The sequence below is a fragment of the Neoarius graeffei genome, chromosome 28 (genome assembly GCF_027579695.1).
Source record: "Neoarius graeffei isolate fNeoGra1 chromosome 28, fNeoGra1.pri, whole genome shotgun sequence".
Lineage (NCBI taxonomy): Eukaryota > Metazoa > Chordata > Actinopteri > Siluriformes > Ariidae > Neoarius > Neoarius graeffei.
Window position 1 is genome coordinate 45,641,947 of NC_083596.1, and position 18,902 is coordinate 45,660,848.

The 18,902-nt window shown below is 42.9% G+C and overlaps 1 protein-coding gene across 1 annotated transcript in view; it reads left to right on the forward strand.

Moving 5' to 3' along the window:
• Nucleotides 1-7,145: 7,145 nt before the first annotated feature.
• The window catches only part of LOC132875507 (neuronal tyrosine-phosphorylated phosphoinositide-3-kinase adapter 1), a 75,341-nt gene continuing 63,584 nt past the window's right edge, over nucleotides 7,146-18,902 (forward strand). Inside the window, exon 1 of the mRNA XM_060912318.1 lies at nucleotides 7,146-7,313. The gene's annotated coding sequence lies outside the window, so the exon portion shown is untranslated. The remainder of the gene's footprint in view (nucleotides 7,314-18,902) is intronic.

Genomic DNA, 18,902 nt, shown 5'->3' on the forward strand with positions numbered 1-18,902 from the left:
CTCCACCAGAGTTTTACCGTTTGCTGTAGTGTAAATCTCTGGTTTTAGTCGTAGCTCAATTATCACAACAAAACAAAAAAAAAGAAAACAAAACAGACTGGAAGGACCAAACAAACAAAACAAACAGAAAAAGGACCAAAAAGAGCAGAAAACAAATAGAGCAGAACAGGGAACAAACAAAAAAGAGACTAAACAAGAGAAGAGAAAGAAACAGAAGAGAATTATCACAACAAAACAAAAAATGAAAGAAAACAAAACAGACTGGAAGGACCAAACAAACAAAATGAACAGAAAAAGGACCAAATAGAGCAGAACAGGGAACAAACAAAAAAGAGACTAAACAAGAGAAGCGAAAGAAACAGAAGAGAATTATCACAGCAAAACAAAAAGAAATGAAAGAAAACAAAACAGACTGGAAGGACCAAAACAATCAAACAAACAAGATGAACAGAAAAGGGACCGAAAAACAAAACATGTAGAACAGAAAACAAACAGAGCAGAACAGCGAACAAACAAAAAGCAGACTAAAGAAGAGAAGAGAAAGAAACAGAAGAGAATTATCACAACAAAACAAAAAAAGAAAGAAAACAAAATAGACTGGAAGGACCAAACAAACAAAACGAACAGAAAAAGGACCGAAAAGAACAGAAAACAAATAGAGCAGAACAGGGAACAAACAAAAAAGAGACTAAACAAGAGAAGAGAAAGAAACAGAAGAGAATTATCACAACAAAACAAAAAATGAAAGAAAACAAAACAGACTGGAAGGATCAAAACAAACAAACAAACAAAACAAACAGAAAAGGGACCGAAAAGAACAGAAAACAAACAGGGCAGAACAGGGAGCAAACAAAAAGCAGACTAAACAAGAGAAGCGAAAGAAACAGAAGAGAATTATCACAGCAAAACAAAAAGAAATGAAAGAAAACAAAACAGACTGGAAGGACCAAAAACAATCAAACAAACAAGACGAACAGAAAAGGGACCGAAAAACAAAACATGTAGAACAGAAAACAAACAGAGCAGAACAGGGAACAAACAAAAAGCAGACAAGAGAAGAGAAAGAAACAGAAGAGAATTATCACAACAAAACAAAAATAAAAGAAAACAAAACAGACTGGAAGGACCAAACAAGCAAACAAACAAAACGAACAGAACAAGAACAGAAAAACATCAACGACAGAATAGATCGGGAGGGAATGACCAAAAGCAGAGCAAGCAAGATTAGAAAAAACACCAGAAGCACCTAAACAAACAAATTCGAACAGGGGGAACAACAAAACAAACACAAAAACAACAGAAATGTTATTTTCCAGTGCAGGTTGTATTGTACGGAAAATGAGCAGGATGGAATCAGCAGCACATGAAAAGAGGAGTAAAATTACTGAACAAATGAGAAAGAAGTAAACATGATTACAACAGAATAGAAAAACAACAGAATCAAGAAAACAGAACAAAATGAAATAAAATCAGAGTAGGAAAAAGAAACAACTAAATGGAACCACCAAAACAAAACATGAAAATAATGATGATGATGATGATGATGATAAAAATAATAATAAATATTCAATATTATAATAAAACAGGCAGGGGAGAAACATAACAGCTACTATAATATATGAGAGAACTTTTTTCATGGACATTCCACAACATTAAGTGTAACTATAAATGTAATAATTTTTAAAGTATTATAATTTATTGCGGGCGGCACGGTGGTGTAGTGGTTAGCGCTGTCGCCTCACAGCAAGAAGGTCCGGGTTCGAGCCCCGTGGCCGGCGAGGGCCTTTCTGTGTGGAGTTTGCATGTTCTCCTCGTGTCCGCGTGGGTTTCCTCCGGGTGCTCCGGTTTCCCCCTCAGTCCAAAGACATGCAGGTTAGGTTAACTGGTGACTCTAAATTGACCGTAGGTGTGAATGTGAGTGTGAATGGTTGTCTGTGTCTATGTGTCAGCCCTGTGATGACCTGGCGACTTGTCCAGGGTGTACCCCGCCTTTCGCCCGTAGTCAGCTGGGATAGGCTCCAGCTTGCCTGCGACCCTGTAGAACAGGATAAAGCGGCTACAGATAATGAGATGAGATGAGATAATTTATTGCATTTATTAATAAAAAAATAATCAACTTTCTGATGATAACAATAAGTCTGCTTTGTAGCAGGCCTCGTCACAACACTCCATTGTTGATTATTTTCCAAAAACAGCATGTCTCCGGGTCTTTTATTCCTTGCATAATACTGTCCCAGTAAATCCAGTAAAGTTGAGTAAACCTGACTGGGTCAAGTGTCTGAGCAATCCAAGTCAGGACGAATCCTCAGCATTCAGCAGAGGGAGCCAGATTTCCTCCAAGAGTCAATTTATTAGTTTATTTGAAATTATGTAGATATTAAAGCTTTAATGAAAATAATTGAATGTCTAGAATATCAATATATTAGTTATTATGGTAATAAGTATAACTTTAGCTGGAGGTCTTATTACTTAAATTATAAATAAAACTCTCTCTCTCTCTCTCTCTCTCTCTTTCTCTCTCTGAATGCACATTAGTAGCCTATTAGGCCACATAAAATCTCTCTTACTGCCTATTAAATATGGCTCTTACAGCCTTTTAAATATGGGCTCGGCTATAATAATTACTGTCATATACATTTTATGTTTTCCTTCCAGCGCTGTAGGTAACATCAAAATAACAACATACACACAAATTAATTTAAAAGAAAACAATAAATTGTCATGGCCAGTGATTTGATATTATTATAAATATTATCACCAAGCAATAATTATAATCAGAGTGCACATTTCCAGTGTCTGGCCTCATCTTCAATACATTTATGGTCAATATTCTGTTTCTTTCAGAACTCTGTATGTTTACTTCATTTGCATCTCAGTGTAATGGTCTTGTATTCAAACACACAGTATTTGGATCATGAGCACAAAGGAGAAACTCATAAACATTCACAATTTGTCTTGAGTTTTAGCCTCATTGAAGCATTATTTAATATCATGCAACAGAGAGTATTCCAATTATAAATACAATGGCGTATGTTTTTCATGTTTCCACCCGGGATGGCATGGCATCAAAAAAGATATTCCATCTGTTACAATAGAGGTAAGTGTCGAGAAAAATAACATAACTTTTACGATAAGATTATAAGATGTGATTATGTGAGTAATGTTTGATCATAATATATATAATAAAAATAATAAAATGAAATGTTTCAACATTCAAAAAATACCATAAACAGCAGTAAGCCATGTATGACTTACTGTATGCCAGTAAGCCATGTATGACTCGATTTAATGGAATATATTCCATTAAATCGAGTCATACATGAGCTGATAGCTGACGAGGCGCATAGCACTGAGTTGGCCATAAAGCCTGTATGACCAGATCGAATGGAATAACTGTTTTATTCTATCTACATTCACTGGATTTTGAGAAGCAGAGCATTTTTATTTTTTGCAAATTCAATTTTTTTTTTTTTTTTTGGGGGGGGGACTATATTCTTTTACAACCCCGATTCCAAAAAAGTTGGGACAAAGTACAAATTGTAAATAAAAATGGAATGCAATCATTTACAAATCTCAAAAACTGATATTGACAATAGAACATAGACAACATATCAAATGTCGAAAGTGAGACATTTTGAAATTTCATGCCAAATATTGGCTCATTTGAAATTTCATGACAGCAGCACATCTCAAAAAAGTTGGGACAGGGGCAATAAGAGGCTGGAAAAGTTAAAGGTACAAAAAAGGAACAGCTGGAGGATCAAATTGCGACTCATTAGGTCAATTGGCAATAGGTCATTAACATGACTGGGTATAAAAAGAGCATCTTGGAGTGGCAGCGGCTCTCAGAAGTAAAGATGGGAAGAGGATCACCAATCCCCCTAATTCTGCACCAACAAATAGTGGAGCAATATCAGAAAGGAGTTCGACAGTGTAAAATTGCAAAGAGTTTGAACATATCATCATCATCTACAGTGCATAATATCATCAAAAGGTTCAGAGAATCTGGAAGAATCTCTGTGCGTAAGGGTCAAGGCCAGAAAACCATACTGGGTGCCCGTGATCTTCGGGCCCTTAGACGGCACTGTATCATATACAGGCATGCTCCTGTATTGGAAATCACAAAATGGGCTCAGGAATATTTCCAGAGAACATTATCTGTGAACACAATCCGCCGTTGCCAGCTAAAACTCTATAGTTCAAAGAAGAAGCCGTATCTAAACATGATCCAGAAGCGCAGACGTCTTCTCTGGGCCAAGGCTCATTTAAAATGGACTGTGGCAAAGTGGAAAACTGTTCTGTGGTCAGACGAATCAAAATTTGAAGTTCTTTATGGAAATCAGGGACGCCGTGTCATTCGGACTAAAGAGGAGAAGGACGACCCAAGTTGTTATCAGCGCTCAGTTCAGAAGCCTGCATCTCTGATGGCATGGGGTTGCATTAGTGCATGTGGCATGGGCAGCTTACACATCTGGAAAGACACCATCAATGCTGAAAGGTATATCCAGGTTCTAGAGCAACATATGCTCCCATCCAGATGACATCTCTTTCAGGGAAGACCTTGCATTTTCCAACATGACAATGCCAAACCACATACTGCATCAATTACAGCATCATGGCTGCGTAGAAGAAGGGTCCGGGTACTGAACTGGCCAGCCTGCAGTCCAGATCTTTCACTCATAGAAAACATTTGGCGCATCATAAAATGGAAGATACGACAAAAAAGACCTAAGACAGTTGAGCAACCAGAATCCTACATTAGACAAGAATGGATTAACATTCCTATCCCTAAACTTGAGCAACTCGTCTCCTCAGTCCCCAGACGTTTACAGACTGTTGTAAAGAGAAAAGGGGATGTCTCACAGTGGTAAACATGGCCTTGTCCCAACTTTTTTGAGATGTGTTGTTGTCATGAAATTTAAAATCACCTAATTTTTCTCTTTAAATGATACATTTTCTCAGTTTAAACATTTGATATGTCATCTATATTCTATTCTGAATAAAATATGGACTTTTGAAACTTCCACATCATTGCATTCCATTTTTATTTACAATTTGTACTTTGTCCCAACTTTTTTGGAATCGGGGTTGTAGCTATTTATGTTTCTTTTAAATACTTGATAACAATTTTTGGGGTTTTGTTTTTGAGTAGAGTTTTTATTTTGTCCTCAGTTGGTTCAGCAACACGCTCTGCCATTTTGTTCTTCTCTGTTCATGGTATGAGTTGATAGCTTAATAGTAGAGTAGCTAATCAGAGCGTGCAATTGCTCATATCCAGTAAATGTGGATAGAAATACATACACACACACACAAACATATATAACCTGTGAGGTACCACCTTTGATGCTCCCCCGAACTGTTTTCACTTTCCCACAGATCAAATGAGTAAAGCCCTAGTGCTGTAGTGCTGACCCACATCTACCCTTTTCATTCATGTAAAGTCACAACAATGAATTCAGTCAGAACGCAGCCACAAATCAAATACCGAGTCAACCATATCTCATATCCCATATCCTGATATGTACCAGAACTTACAGCAGATTTTCAGCCCAAAATTGAAATTCTCATCAAGCTTTATATAGTTTAATGCTTTTGGGTCAGATTTGGTCGACATTCCAACAGGAGTAAAAACCTTAAGCCAAGTCCCTTCTGTGCCAAGATCTGGTCTTCCCAGGCAGTCTCCTGTCCCAGTTCTACCGAATTCCTTAAGGCGCATTGGTGCAGCGCCGATCTCTCATTCGTTAGCCCTCGACTTCTTGCATATTATGTAGCTAGGGTTACAGTGAAGGGCTAGTCCTCTGGTAACCGCGAGAGTTTGACCTTAAAGTGACCTTAATTTGCAGTGTTCTTAGGAGTAAAAACGCATGAGTGTTAAACATGTATTAGTATTTACACTCATAGAATCAAAGTTCATTTTAAAGTTAAAAAGCAAATCTCATTTGAAAATCATGACAGTGTGTGTTATTGCATCATAAAGTGTCAGAGCCAATCGTGTTCTTATATGCAAATGTGGACCCTGTAAGACCAGGGAATAGGGTGAATGTGTAAGATCTGAGGTTTTTCGGGGGGAGGTGTTCTCCCATTTATTCATCTTCATCTTGCAAGGTTTTGGTTCATCCAGAGACAGGGTGCGACACAGGAATACATGGATGGGACACCAGTCCATCAGCCGGTCTGTAATAATGTACTGGCACGTTTTTGGGGAAGTGGAAGGACACCAGAGAACCAGGAGGAAACCCACACAGATCCAAGGAGTAAATCAGGGCTGTGAGGAGGCACTGCTGCCTCCATGCAAAAATAAATAAATAAAAATATGGATTTTCTTACTAAACATTATGTGCTGGGGTGGCACGGTGGTGTAGTGGTTAGCGCTGTCGCCTCACAGCAAGAAGGTCCTGGGTTCGAGCCCCGGGGCCGGCGAGGGCCTTTCTGTGTGGAGTTTGCATGTTCTCCCCGTGTCCGCGTGGGTTTCCTCCGGGTGCTCCGGTTTCCCCCACAGTCCAAAGACATGCAGGTTAGGTTAACTGGTGACTCTAAATTGACCGTAGGTGTGAATGTGAGTGTGAATGGTTGTCTGTGTCTATGTGTCAGCCCTGTGATGACCTGGCGACTTGTCCAGGGTGTACCCCGCCTTTCGCCCGTAGTCAGCTGGGATAGGCTCCAGCTTGCCTGCGACCCTGTAGAACAGGATAAAGCGGCTACAGATAATGAGATGAGATGAGACATTATGTGCTGTGTTTGACTGCAGTTCTCGATCAGCCGTGAGTCGGAGATCTATTTTCAAGTCAGTATGAGTCCGGTTTAGGGGAAAAAAAATCTATCTTTCAATTACACTTAAAACATTAAAAAGCCATATTTACGATTTCGTCACGTGACTGGGGGTTCAATTCAGGTGCTGCGTGGGTATGTGCGTGTGTGCGCGCGCGCGCGTGTGTACCTCGGTCGAGAAAATAAAAATAGACTGTCTGTCTGACATCGCGGGGTGTCTAGACATGTCCTCGGAGTGTGTATGAGCGCGAGAGCGCGCGTGCGTGCGTGCGTGTGTGTGTGTGATCAGAAAATATAGATAGCCCGTTTGATATCGCGGGGTGTCCAGACACGTTCAGTGTGTGTGTGTGTGTGCGTCATCAGGGGTTGGGGTTTTCGGCGCGCGCGCGCGCTCGCGCATTCTCCCGACGCCTCGCGCTGCTGACCGGCTGATCGGGAAGGAAACCTGTCACATCGGCGCGACGAGCGAGTCAGTGAGCGGACCGACGGAAGGACGGACGGAGACCGGCGAGGATGGAGGCGATGAGGGCGGGCTCGTGCACGAGGTGAGCGCAAACAACAAACAGAGGTGCACCTGTGTAGCATGGCGCAGCGGATTCAGCGTGTATAATAATAATAATAATAATAATAATAATAATAAAGGCCGAGTGACAGGAGCGAGTCATCTTTTCTTCTTCGAGCTGATTAAGGAACAAATAAGTGCGACATTAAAATCCATCTCCATGCAAATTCATCTTCTTCATTCATCGCTGCGAAAATGTGCGCGCGGAAGCGCCGGTACGTCACGAGACCTTCATACAGCGCGTTCACCGCATAGAGCGGTTTAACACGCGGGTGTTTTTCTGTGCGCGCGCGTGTGCGTGTGTGGTTGTTGTTGTTGTTGTTGTTTTTTCTTCGACGCAGTGAAGTGTTGTTTACAAAACGACCCACAGACACCGAGACGCGTCCTGGTTTTATTCTAGCCACTTATTATTATTATTATTATGATTATTGAATAAGGAGATGTCGGTCGGTGTGCGCATCCCGCTGTGGATTTTGGCCTCTGCATTAAAGTGTGAGCGCGTTTTATTGCCGCGCATCATTTCATTACCGGCTTTTCATTTCCATGAGGGAGGTAAAAATAGCCGCGGGACGTTTTTATGGTCGCGATGCTCGTTGTGGTGAAACTCGAGCGCCGGTGGGATCGATCTGTGGATGGAGATACGCTTACAAACATCCGCGCGTGTGCGTGCGTGCGTGGGTGCGCGCGCGCGCGTGTGTTTAGGAGTTGAGGGTTCGAAACACGAGCCGCTTCGGAGGAATTCACTTTACTACTTATTATTATTATTATTTAGTCATAATTGTATCTGTGGCTCACGTGGATGCGCGCGGCAGCTGCGTAAACAGCATGCGCGAGCTGTTTTCTGTCGTGACGGTGTGTGTGTGTGTGTTGCTGGCAAAAAAAAAAAAGTCAGCTGATCATTCATCCCCGCGGATATTCCGCCTCCAAACCCGACAGAGGTTGTCGGTAACCGGGGCAGAGTAAACACACTGTCGCCGCTCCGGTGTTCTTATTTATTCGAATGTGTGTGTGTGTGTGTGTGTGTGTGATGCGCGTGACGCGTCTCTGCCACTAACGTGCCGCTATACGCGTTGTTTATTATTATTATTATTATTATTAATTTTCCCTCCAGTGCGTCAGATAAAACCGTCAGAAATCCGTTTCACGTTTATTTTGCGTTTGAGCGTCTCGAGCACACGGACACTGAATGGGCGTTTCTTTGGCGTGCCGCCATGTTCTGCTCGCGCGCTGTGTCTCCTGCGTGAAACGCGCGTTTGTGGAGTCAGGGTTGCCAGATTGGAGGCACCTTTTTAAACCCTCTGCAAAATTTCATCATGCAGCTCTTTACTCAGACACACAGGTTTATAATCAACAAATTAAGAAAGCAGGAATCAACGAAGTTAAACGTGATTGTTTCTCATAGAAGTGATGATATAGCCTATTATATGTGATAATATAAAGCATCCTATACTTTTCCTTTTAAACATTCATTATTATCTCTAGCCGCTTTATCCTTCTACAGGGTCGCAGTCAAGCTGGAGCCTATCCCAGCTGACTATGGGCAAAAGGCGGGGTACACCCTGGACAAGTCGCCAGGTCATCACAGGGCTGACACATAGACACAAACAACCGTTCACACTCACATTCACACCTACGCTCAATTTAGAGTCACCAGTTAACCTAACCTGCATGTCTTTGGACTGTGGGGGAAACCGGAGCACCCGGAGGAAACCCACGCGGACACGGGGAGAACATGCAAACTCCGCACAGAAAGGCCCTCGCCGGCCATGGGGCTCGAACCCAGGACCTTCTTGCTGTGAGGCAACAGCGCTAACCACTACACCACCGTGCCACCTCCTTTTAAACAGTTTAATGTATATGTTTAATATGGGCGGTATGGTGGTGTAGTGGTTAGCGCTGTCGCCTCACAGCAAGAAGGTCCGGGTTCGAGCCCCGTGGCCGACGAGGGCCTTTCTGTGTGGAGTTTGCATGTTCTCACCGTGTCCGCGTGGGTTTCCTCCGGGTGCTCCGGTTTCCCCCACAGTCCAAAGACATGCAGGTTAGGTTAACTGGTGACTCTAAATTGACCGTAGGTGTGAATGTGAGTGTGAATGGTTGTCTGTCTCTATGTGTCAGCCCTGTGATGACCTGGCGACTTGTCCAGGGTGTACCCCGCCTTTCGCCCGTAGTCAGCTGGGATAGGCTCCAGCTTGCCTGCGACCCTGTAGAAGGATAAAGCGGCTAGAGATAATGAGATGAGATGAGACGGTCGTGTAGTGGTTAGCGCTGTCGCCTCACAGCAAGAAGGTTCTGGGTTCGAGCCCAGAGGCCGATGAGGGCCTTTCTGTGTGAAGTTTGCATGTTCTCTCCGTGTCCGTGTGGGTTTCCTCTGGGTGCTCCAACAATCCAAAGACATGCAGGTTAGGTTAACTGGTGACTCTAAATTGAGCGTAGGTGTGAATGTGAGTGTGAATGGTTGTCTGTGTCTATGTATCAGCCCTTTGATGACCTGGTGACTTGTCCAGGGTGTACCCCGCCTTTCGCCCGTAGTCAGCTGGGATAGGCTCCAGCTTGCCTGCGACCCTGTAGGACAGGATAAGCGGCTACAGATAATGGATGGATGGATGTTATAAAACATGATGCTATCCTATACTTTTCCTTTTAAACAGTTTAATATGGGTGGCACGGTGGTGTAGTGATTAGCACTGTCGCCTCACAGCAAGAAGGTTCTGGGTTCGAGCCCAGTAGCCGACGAGGGCCTTTCTGTGTGGAGTTTGCATGTTTTCCCCGTGTCTGCATGGGTTTCCTCCTGGTGCTCTGGTTTAGTCCAAAGACATGCAGTTAGGTTCACTGGCTACTCTAAATTGTCCATGTGTGAATGGTTGAGAGGAGAAAACCTCAATAATAATCCAATAGAAGGCAACAGGAAACCACTACTGTAATGTTCCTGAGAAACTCTGATAGACGTCAGAGCCGGACCTGCCATCAGGCAGAACACTAAAAAAGAATAACTTATAATATTACTTATTAAGATGACTGATTTACTGTTAATGATAAAAACAAGATGGCTGCCACATGTATCCTAAGGTTATTTGGCATGTAGTTGCTTGTAAACATCCTCCACCAAGGTAAATAGTGGAGGCGCCATGTGACACTGTGTTCCCAACTGACTAAACAAACTAGCATCATGTCCCAAAAGATCAAAAACTCATGCACTCATGTAGTTGATTTGAGAAGCAGATCATGAGAGCAAGTGAAATGTCTGTTTAAAGTTACTGTGCATGAAATCGCTAAACAGTTTGACTGATTTACAGAGATGTTTTGGCTTGGACATGCCATCTGGTGGACGCCACGTTTAATCCTCCGGATGTACATTAGATATGCAAGTATGTGAACAATGCGGCTCGCGTAGCAGCTGCGTGCACACACATACATGTGATGAACGTGAAGTATATCTGCACGCTTACTCTGAAAGTTATTTAAAGGTACAGCAGTGGGCCTTAAGATCACATTCGCTAACACAATTTCAGGAACTGCTTCATCTTTGCCAGGGTTGCAATGGAGCCCGAAAAGCATGGATGGGAAGCTAGCTAGTCAATCGCAGGGCACCATGCAGTCACATTCAAACCCTGGGGGAATTTAGAGTACCTGGTTCATGTCCGGACATGTATTGGGAGGTAGAAGGAAACCGGAGAACCTGGAGGAAATCCAGACGGACACGGAATGCAGTAATCAGAACACCAGCTTGAACCTGTTACTAACTGTGTACAGCTGATCGGACTTCAAAAGTATAATTTTCATGTTTCTTCGTCTTCTTTGATATATACAGTATAGTGAGTATAGTGTTGTGGTTTGTTATATGTCCCTACCCTGACCTGTAGTTGCTAAAATACTTACTTGCACGTCCACTTTGCATGTTACTTTGCATTAAATTCCAGCAGTTCAGCCACACAGATATGTCAATCCAAGTACGAGACACATTTAATTTTGACTAATGCACCAAATCAAAAAGTCATATTTATATTACCACAATGACACTCAGGTTAAACTAGTATCTCACTGGGCTGCGACAGCCTGCGACTAGTTGGAGACACAACAATTGCGATAAAATATGCGAATTAGCGACAATTTTCACTTGGAATCACACTGAATTGATATTCGCATATTTTATCGCAATTGTTGTGTCTCCAACTAGTCGCAGGCTGTCGCAGCCCGGCTTTCCCTCAGCAGGCAGGGAAGTAGAGGAAGCCTCACGGAAACTGACTTGAGAAGGGTTCGTGACGGCTTTGCGACACCAGCGAAGCATTTGCGGCTATTTTGAGAGAAATTTTGTCGCACGGATTTTTTGAACATGCTCAAAATTTCAGCGACGAAGGAGCGACACTTTGCGATTCATGCAAGGAAATTGAGAAGCCCCGCGAATGTTTCAAGACACTTTTGAAACTCTCTCGCGAATGATCTTCACAATTTGTCGCAATACTGGCTTTATTGTTGTCCTAGAGTAAAAAGATGGAATAAAAAAGGGTTTTAATGGTTACAACCCATTCCTTTGCAATCTTTTAGCATTTATTACACACACAGCATGGATATATTGGATATCTCATCTCATCTCATTATCTCTAGCCGCTTTATCCTGTTCTACAGGTTCGCAGGCAAGCTGGAGCCTATCCCAGCTGACTACGGGTGAAAGGCAGGGTACACCCTGGACAAGTCGCCAGGTCATCACAGGGCTGACACATAGACACAGACAACCATTCACACTCACATTCACACCTACGGTCAATTTAGAGTCACCAGTTAACCTAACCTGCATGTCTTTGGACTGTGGGGGAAACCGGAGCACCCGGAGGAAACCCATGCGGACAAGGGGAGAACATGCAAACTCCGCACAGAAAGGCCCTCGCCGGCCACGGGGCTCGAACCTGGACCTTCTTGCTGTGAGGCGACAGCGCTAACCACTACACTACCATGCCGCCCTATATTGGATATTGAAAAAATAAATAAATAAATAAATAAATAAATAAATGTTACAACTGTAACTGTATTTCTTGTATAAATTCTAAAGTGGTGACATGGGATGATACGAATAGGACATAATATTTTCTGTCACATCTTCCAGCTCGACAAACATTTACATAGCAGGAAAAGTCCCATTCTGGCAACCAGGAATCCGCACGTGGGCTCCAAGCTGTACCCTACTACTGCGGCCACTTGTCACGCCCAGAGACGCAGTTGTGGAATGAGAAAGTGGGTGTGGCTGTGCAGTGGTTCACACGCTCTGGAATTAAAAAAAAAAAATGCATTAATGTTTTTTGCTATCACACAAAAATTCCTGTCGTGGCAGTGATGTCTGTAGTAGTGTAGACACTTGGGTTGGAGGGTTACCATGGTGACCGATGATGACGTGCTGTTTTGACGCCCTGAGTTGGCCATCAGTATATCGTGATGATGCATGAGATATGATGCAGTGCTGACGCACTTAAATGGACAGATTTGTTCTTAAGATTAATTACATGGACGAATGAATAATGCATTGGGCTGAAGGTTTTGGGTTTGGGCTTTCTCTGTTCCTTCAGTGTTTAAGAAACAGCCTCGATAGTGAAATTAAAATTGGATTAAAATCATGCTGAATTGGCATGTGGAAGTGTGTGTGCGTGTGTGTGTGTGTGTGTGTGTGTGTGTGTGTGTGTGTGTGTGTGTGTGTGGGTGTGTGCGCACGCGTGTGTGTAGCACTGGCTTTTGTTGAGGCTTTTGGATCGTCCACTTGTTCACCGCATGTATCACGGAGGAGCCATTGATTTCTGGTGGCACACTCATGCTGAATTCTGCAGTATCCTCATCTTAATCATTCATCATTCCCTCTCTCTCTCTCTCTCTCTCTCTCTCTCTCTCTCTGTGCTCTTCCGCTCACACACAAGTGGCTCATTCACGACGAACGGACGTGCAGTGCCTTCGGTGTGATTAGTAGCTCGTTTCGAAGAGGAAGAGAGGGAGTAAGAGTCAGAGAGTGGGCTGGATAATGGAGGGAAGCTGGGATCCGAGGTATTTCAGGTGATAGTGTGCAAACAGGATGAGTGTAGAGACTCAATATTTGGAAGGTGAAGCAGCAGGAGTCGATTGGAAAGCGTGATGGGGGATTGAGACAGAAAAAAGAAGGATATCTGAGAGAGAGAGAGAGAGCAGGTCAGACAAAGACAAGAAATCCTTACCCTATGTTCATGCTAGCAAGCGACTTCAGCAGGTTAAGGCTCTGGGTTACAGATCAGAGAGTTGGTGGTTTGAGTCCCAGCACCACCAAGCTGCCACTTTTTCACCCTTTTATTAAAATGTCATACTTTACGATGTTTCTAGGCGGCACGGTGGTGTAGTGGTTAGCGCTGTCGCCTCACAGCAAGAAGATCCGGGTTCGAGCCCCGTGGCCGACGAGGGCCTTTCTGTGCGGAGTTTGCATGTTCTCCCCGTGTCCGCGTGGGTTTCCTCCGGGTGCTCCGGTTTCCCCCACAGTCCAAAGACATGCAGGTTAGGTTAACTGGTGACTCTAAATTGACCGTAGGTGTGAATGTGAGTGCGAATGGTTGTCTGTGTCTATGTGTCAGCCCTGTGATGACCTGGTGACTTGTCCAGGGTGTACCCCGCCTTTCGCCCGTAGTCAGCTGAGATAGGCTCCTGCGACCCTGTAGAACAGGATGAAGCGGCTACAGATAATGAGAGATGAGATGATGTTTCTCTTTCACATTTATATACTAGAGCAAGTCAAGTTTTAGCGAAACTAATTCTTGTCATTCCTACAAAGCATGCTGTAATTAAAATTGAAATTTATAGACAGAGTGAATGGGGGGCAGGGGATAAGAGAGAGAGAGAGAGAGAGAGACGATGCTGATGAACAAATTAGACTTTAACAAAAGCTCATCTTTTAAAACTCCTCTTCAGAGTCTGTCCGTCTTTTCAGTGCGTCTTTCTCAGGGAGCCCAAATTCAATGATCGAATTTTGTCATGCATGCATGTTTTTCTCCAAACACCAAGAGAGAAAGGAAAAGAAGGCTGAAAGGTAGAGATGGAGAGAGAGATGGAGCGTGATTAGTGGAACAAGAGAGAAGGAGAGATGAATAGAGAGAGAGAGAGAGACAGCGAGAGAGAGAGTGCAATGGATGAAGTCCCATTGGTTTAAAATTGTAAACAAACCTGATCTGATCTGAGATCTACGTAGTGCAGTGGAGAAGCGGTACAATTCCCAAAGCTCAGATGCAGTTAGACTTGGGGGTTTGTCAGTTTGGTTCATAAAATGAAGGCGTAAATGAAATCAGGTGTCTTCCTGACAACGAAGAGCACATAGTACTGTATTAAATCTAAGCATACATTTATATGGACAAACCCAAAGTAGTGCATACACTACCGTTCAAAAGTTTGGGGTCACTTTGAAATGTCCTTATTTTTGAAAGAAAAGCACTGTTCTTTTCAATGAAGATCACTTTAAACTAATCAGAAATACACGCTATACATTGCTAATGTGGTAAATGACTATTCTAGCTGCAAATGTCTGGTTTTTGGTGCAATATCTCCATAGGTGTATAGAGGCCCATTTCCAGCAACTCTCACTCCAGTGTTCTAATGGTACAATGTGTTTGCTCATTGCCTCAGAAGGCTAATGGATGATTAGAAAACCCTTGTACAATCATGTTAGCACAGCTGAAAACAGTTGAGCTCTTTAGAGAAGCTATAAAACTGACCTTCCTTTGAGCAGATTGAGTTTCTGGAGCATCACATTAATTTGTGGGGTCGATTAAATGCTCAAAATGGCCAGAAAAATGTCTTGACTATATTTTCTATTCATTTTACAACTTATGGTGGGAAATAAAAGTGTGACTTTTCATGGAAAACACAAAATTGTCTGGGTGACCCCAAACTTTTGAACAGTAGTGTATCAGTCTTCCAGTACCCTCTGTTTTTATTTCATCATTTATCAACATGTAATACACCATAGTTAGTTTATAATTTAAGAATACGTATCATTCATAGGTACTGTGAGTTGGCCGAGTGGTTAGCGTGTCTGCCTCTTGACCAGGAGATTGTGAGTTCTACTCATGGTTGGGTCATCCCAAAGACCATTATAAAAATGGCATGTGCTGCTATCTGGCAATACAGATGTGAGTAAGGAGTCAAACTTTTGTGGTTACCAGAGGATTAGCCCCCCACACACACACACTGTAACCCTAGCTACGTATATGAGAGGCTGAGGGCTATAGAAATGAAGATCAGCACTGCCCAATGCACCTCAAAAGACTGGTTAGTACTGGGACAGGAGACTGCCTGGGAAGACCAGATCCTGGTGTGGGAGGGACTTTGACTTGACTTTATCATTCACAGCAATTGTGTATTATGTTGTTTATGAATTGTGCAGAAAGTTTTCCATACCCCATCAGCAAACTTGCAAGATTAATCTTTTAGCTCTATAAAACTCTTTATTAGCTTTTAAACACATTGTTAAACACATTGAAACAGTGACTATCCAGTGACTGTACCTTGCTGGGAAAAAGCTTGTGGCCAAAAACACAACCGTTTTCGAACCACCGTTGCTGCATGGCATTTTTCAGTAAGTGTTAGCGGATGCACGTGTATCACAGAATGTTCCCTCATTGCTTGCTAACTAAAGAGAGAAAGATTGAAATTCTCGAGGTTTCTTCCTAATGTCATCTGGGGGAGTTTTTCCTTGCCACCGTCACCACAGGCTTGCTCATTGGGACTAGATTAAGGATAAAATTAGCTCATGTTTTAAGTCGTTCAAATTCCGTAAAGCTGCTTTGCGACAATGTTTATTGTTAAACGCGCTATACAAATAATCTTGACTTGACTTGAAATTCAGCTGGACTTCTCATACATGTCAACCCCTTTGGGCGTCCACCTGTAGTATCAGAGGAAGAAATCCATAAAATCAACATAAAATCCTTATAGCCTTCGAATCGCACCAAACTTAATAAATAAATAAGTAAATATAACTTGCATGAGAGCTTCGTCCAGCATGTCGAAAATCGCCTCGCCTGTGCCGATATTGCACACGGGCATGTCTATGATTCTTGACTTCGCCCCTCTGTTTAGGTCGAAGAGCCGCACCAAAACAGCCAGTCGCTTGTCCGTCTTTTTGTCATTGGATTCGTCGATCATCAAGGAAAATGGCGACGTCCGGCAGTGCTGGATGATCGGTAGTGTAGCTTCGGGGGCCAAGCTCTTTTTGATTATTTGCGTTGTTTTGGTGCGCCTACAGCTGATAGATTTCGCAATCGTACTGTCCGTGCAAATTCGCGGCAACAGTTCTGTCAGGTGGTCCGCAACGGCTAGCGGCAAATTGTGCTGAGCAATAAAATTACAGATCGTAACTTCTGCTCTTATTACACTTGTTGGTTGATCATCGGTCTTAGGCTTTGCAAACATCGTCATTTGCGGCTGATTCTGTTTCTGGTGCAAATTTCGCTGATGTAGTTTGGACCTCACGTGTTCCCTCACGTCGTAAACTCCAGACGCTGCAACTTTTATATCTCGCACACAAACTGTGCAGTGCGCGTACTCCTCATTTTTCACCTGAACAATGACACCATTAAATGTCTCCTTCCATTCAGGAAGATACCGCCCGCCGTATCCCATTTTCTTTCTCGGTGTTCCCGTTCTTTCACTCAGCAGACGCTATTCAAAATCTCTCAGGTGTAAACAATGTCGCTCTGCACAATGAGAAAATCGTTCGAACAATGACCGTTTGGCGCGTTTAAATGCAGATCGTGCGCATGACCGGAACGAGCGAAGTCTCGCAGTCGCGATACTGCATGAGGCTTGAGGAATAAACATCCGGTTTCACATAGTCTGGGTTATCGGCCCCTGCATACACGCTGTTCTTTGTCTATAAATCGAGCTTTTGTATGTTTTTGCGACGATCAGCTGACGATGTTCAAGTAAGATACACAAAATAAATTTAGGTCAGAAAATACTGAAAATCCGTAAGACTTTGTTTATACACCCGTATGCCCTTGAAATGAGCTAAAATCCGTATAATTTCCGGACAATCCGTATAGGTTGACATGTATGACTTCTCATGTTGCATGCGTGTTCCAACGACAGGACTCTGTCAATCAACCAGTCAGTCAGTGAGCAAAATGCCTCTTCTATTCAATAATTCAGGCTACGACTAGTACATAGCTAACAAGAATTAGCCAAGACTCAGGTAAAATATAGTCACAAAACACACAACTTCTTTGTAATTCAGTGATAAAATCAAGCAGGAAACACCATTCAGTAGCTAGTTAGTAGTAGTCCAGCTAATATAGCAAAAACAACAACACCAAACTCTCATGATATTAGCCAGTTTTCAAACCTAGATTGAGCTAAATAATAAATAACAGTACATGATGACATTATTAGCATTGTTTCAATGTTTGAACAAAGCTGTACAAATCCATATTCACATTCATACTTTCACTAAACTGATACAGCAGCAGGTACAGGTTAGTTTTGTTGTTGCTGTTTTTGCTTGAGGGCAGGTTTGTAGCATGCTAGAGACAGAAACCATGAATGTTTCAGAAAGAGAGAGCGAGAAAGCTGTAGCCAAACATAAATGACTGACAGCAAGAGAAAAAGACATTAAATATTAAATATGTTGGTAGATTCAGAATAGCATCTGATGTGCTAAAAGCACAGCAAAGTGCTGTCAGGTTATGATGTATTTGTGCTTCTGCTGTGATAAAACAACTCCACGTAGTGTATCATCTTACCTCAGTGACACAGAAAGGCACGTTTTTGTGGAAATACAATATGTCGCTAGGTTAATATATAGCCTCAGGAATCGATCTAAACATGCTAACGGCCTAGCATGTTGCCACAATAGAGTTTATGGTGTTATTACGACATCATATTAAAATCAGGTGACCAGATTTCCGAGAAGAAAACCAGGGACGTTTTCGGTTCAGCAGTGAAAATATCATTAAAACATCTAATGTTTTCATCTTTGTAATAAAAGGGGGAGGATTTTCAGGTTTTCATGTACAGTATTTTGATCATGCATTGCATTAAAAGTGGGATTTTCATCACTGGGTGCACTGTAGGCCGATTCTGCAACTGCTTTAGGTGAACATTAATTAAAGACAATGTGAAAATCTCTGGTATGGGTACACAGTTTAGATTTATAGACTCTTAAATTGTAGGCTGGGCGGCACGGTGGTGTAGTGGTTAGCGCTGTCGCCTCACAGCAAGAAGGTCCGGGTTCGAGCCCCGTGGCCGGCGAGGGCCTTTCTGTGCGGAGTTTGCATGTTCTCCCCGTGTCCGCGTGGGTTTCCTCCGGGTGCTCCGGTTTCCCCCACAGTCCAAAGACATGCAGGTTAGGTTAACTGGTGACTCTCAATTGACCGTAGGTGTGAATGTGAGTGTGAATGGTTGTCTGTGTCTATGTGTCAGCCCTGTGATGACCTGGCGACTTGTCCAGGGTGTACCCCGCCTTTCGCCCGTAGTCAGCTGGGATAGGCTCCAGCTTGCCTGCGACCCTGTAGAACAGGATAAAGCGGCTACAGATAATGAGATGAGATGAGAAATTGTAGGCTAGCTGAAATAGATGTTT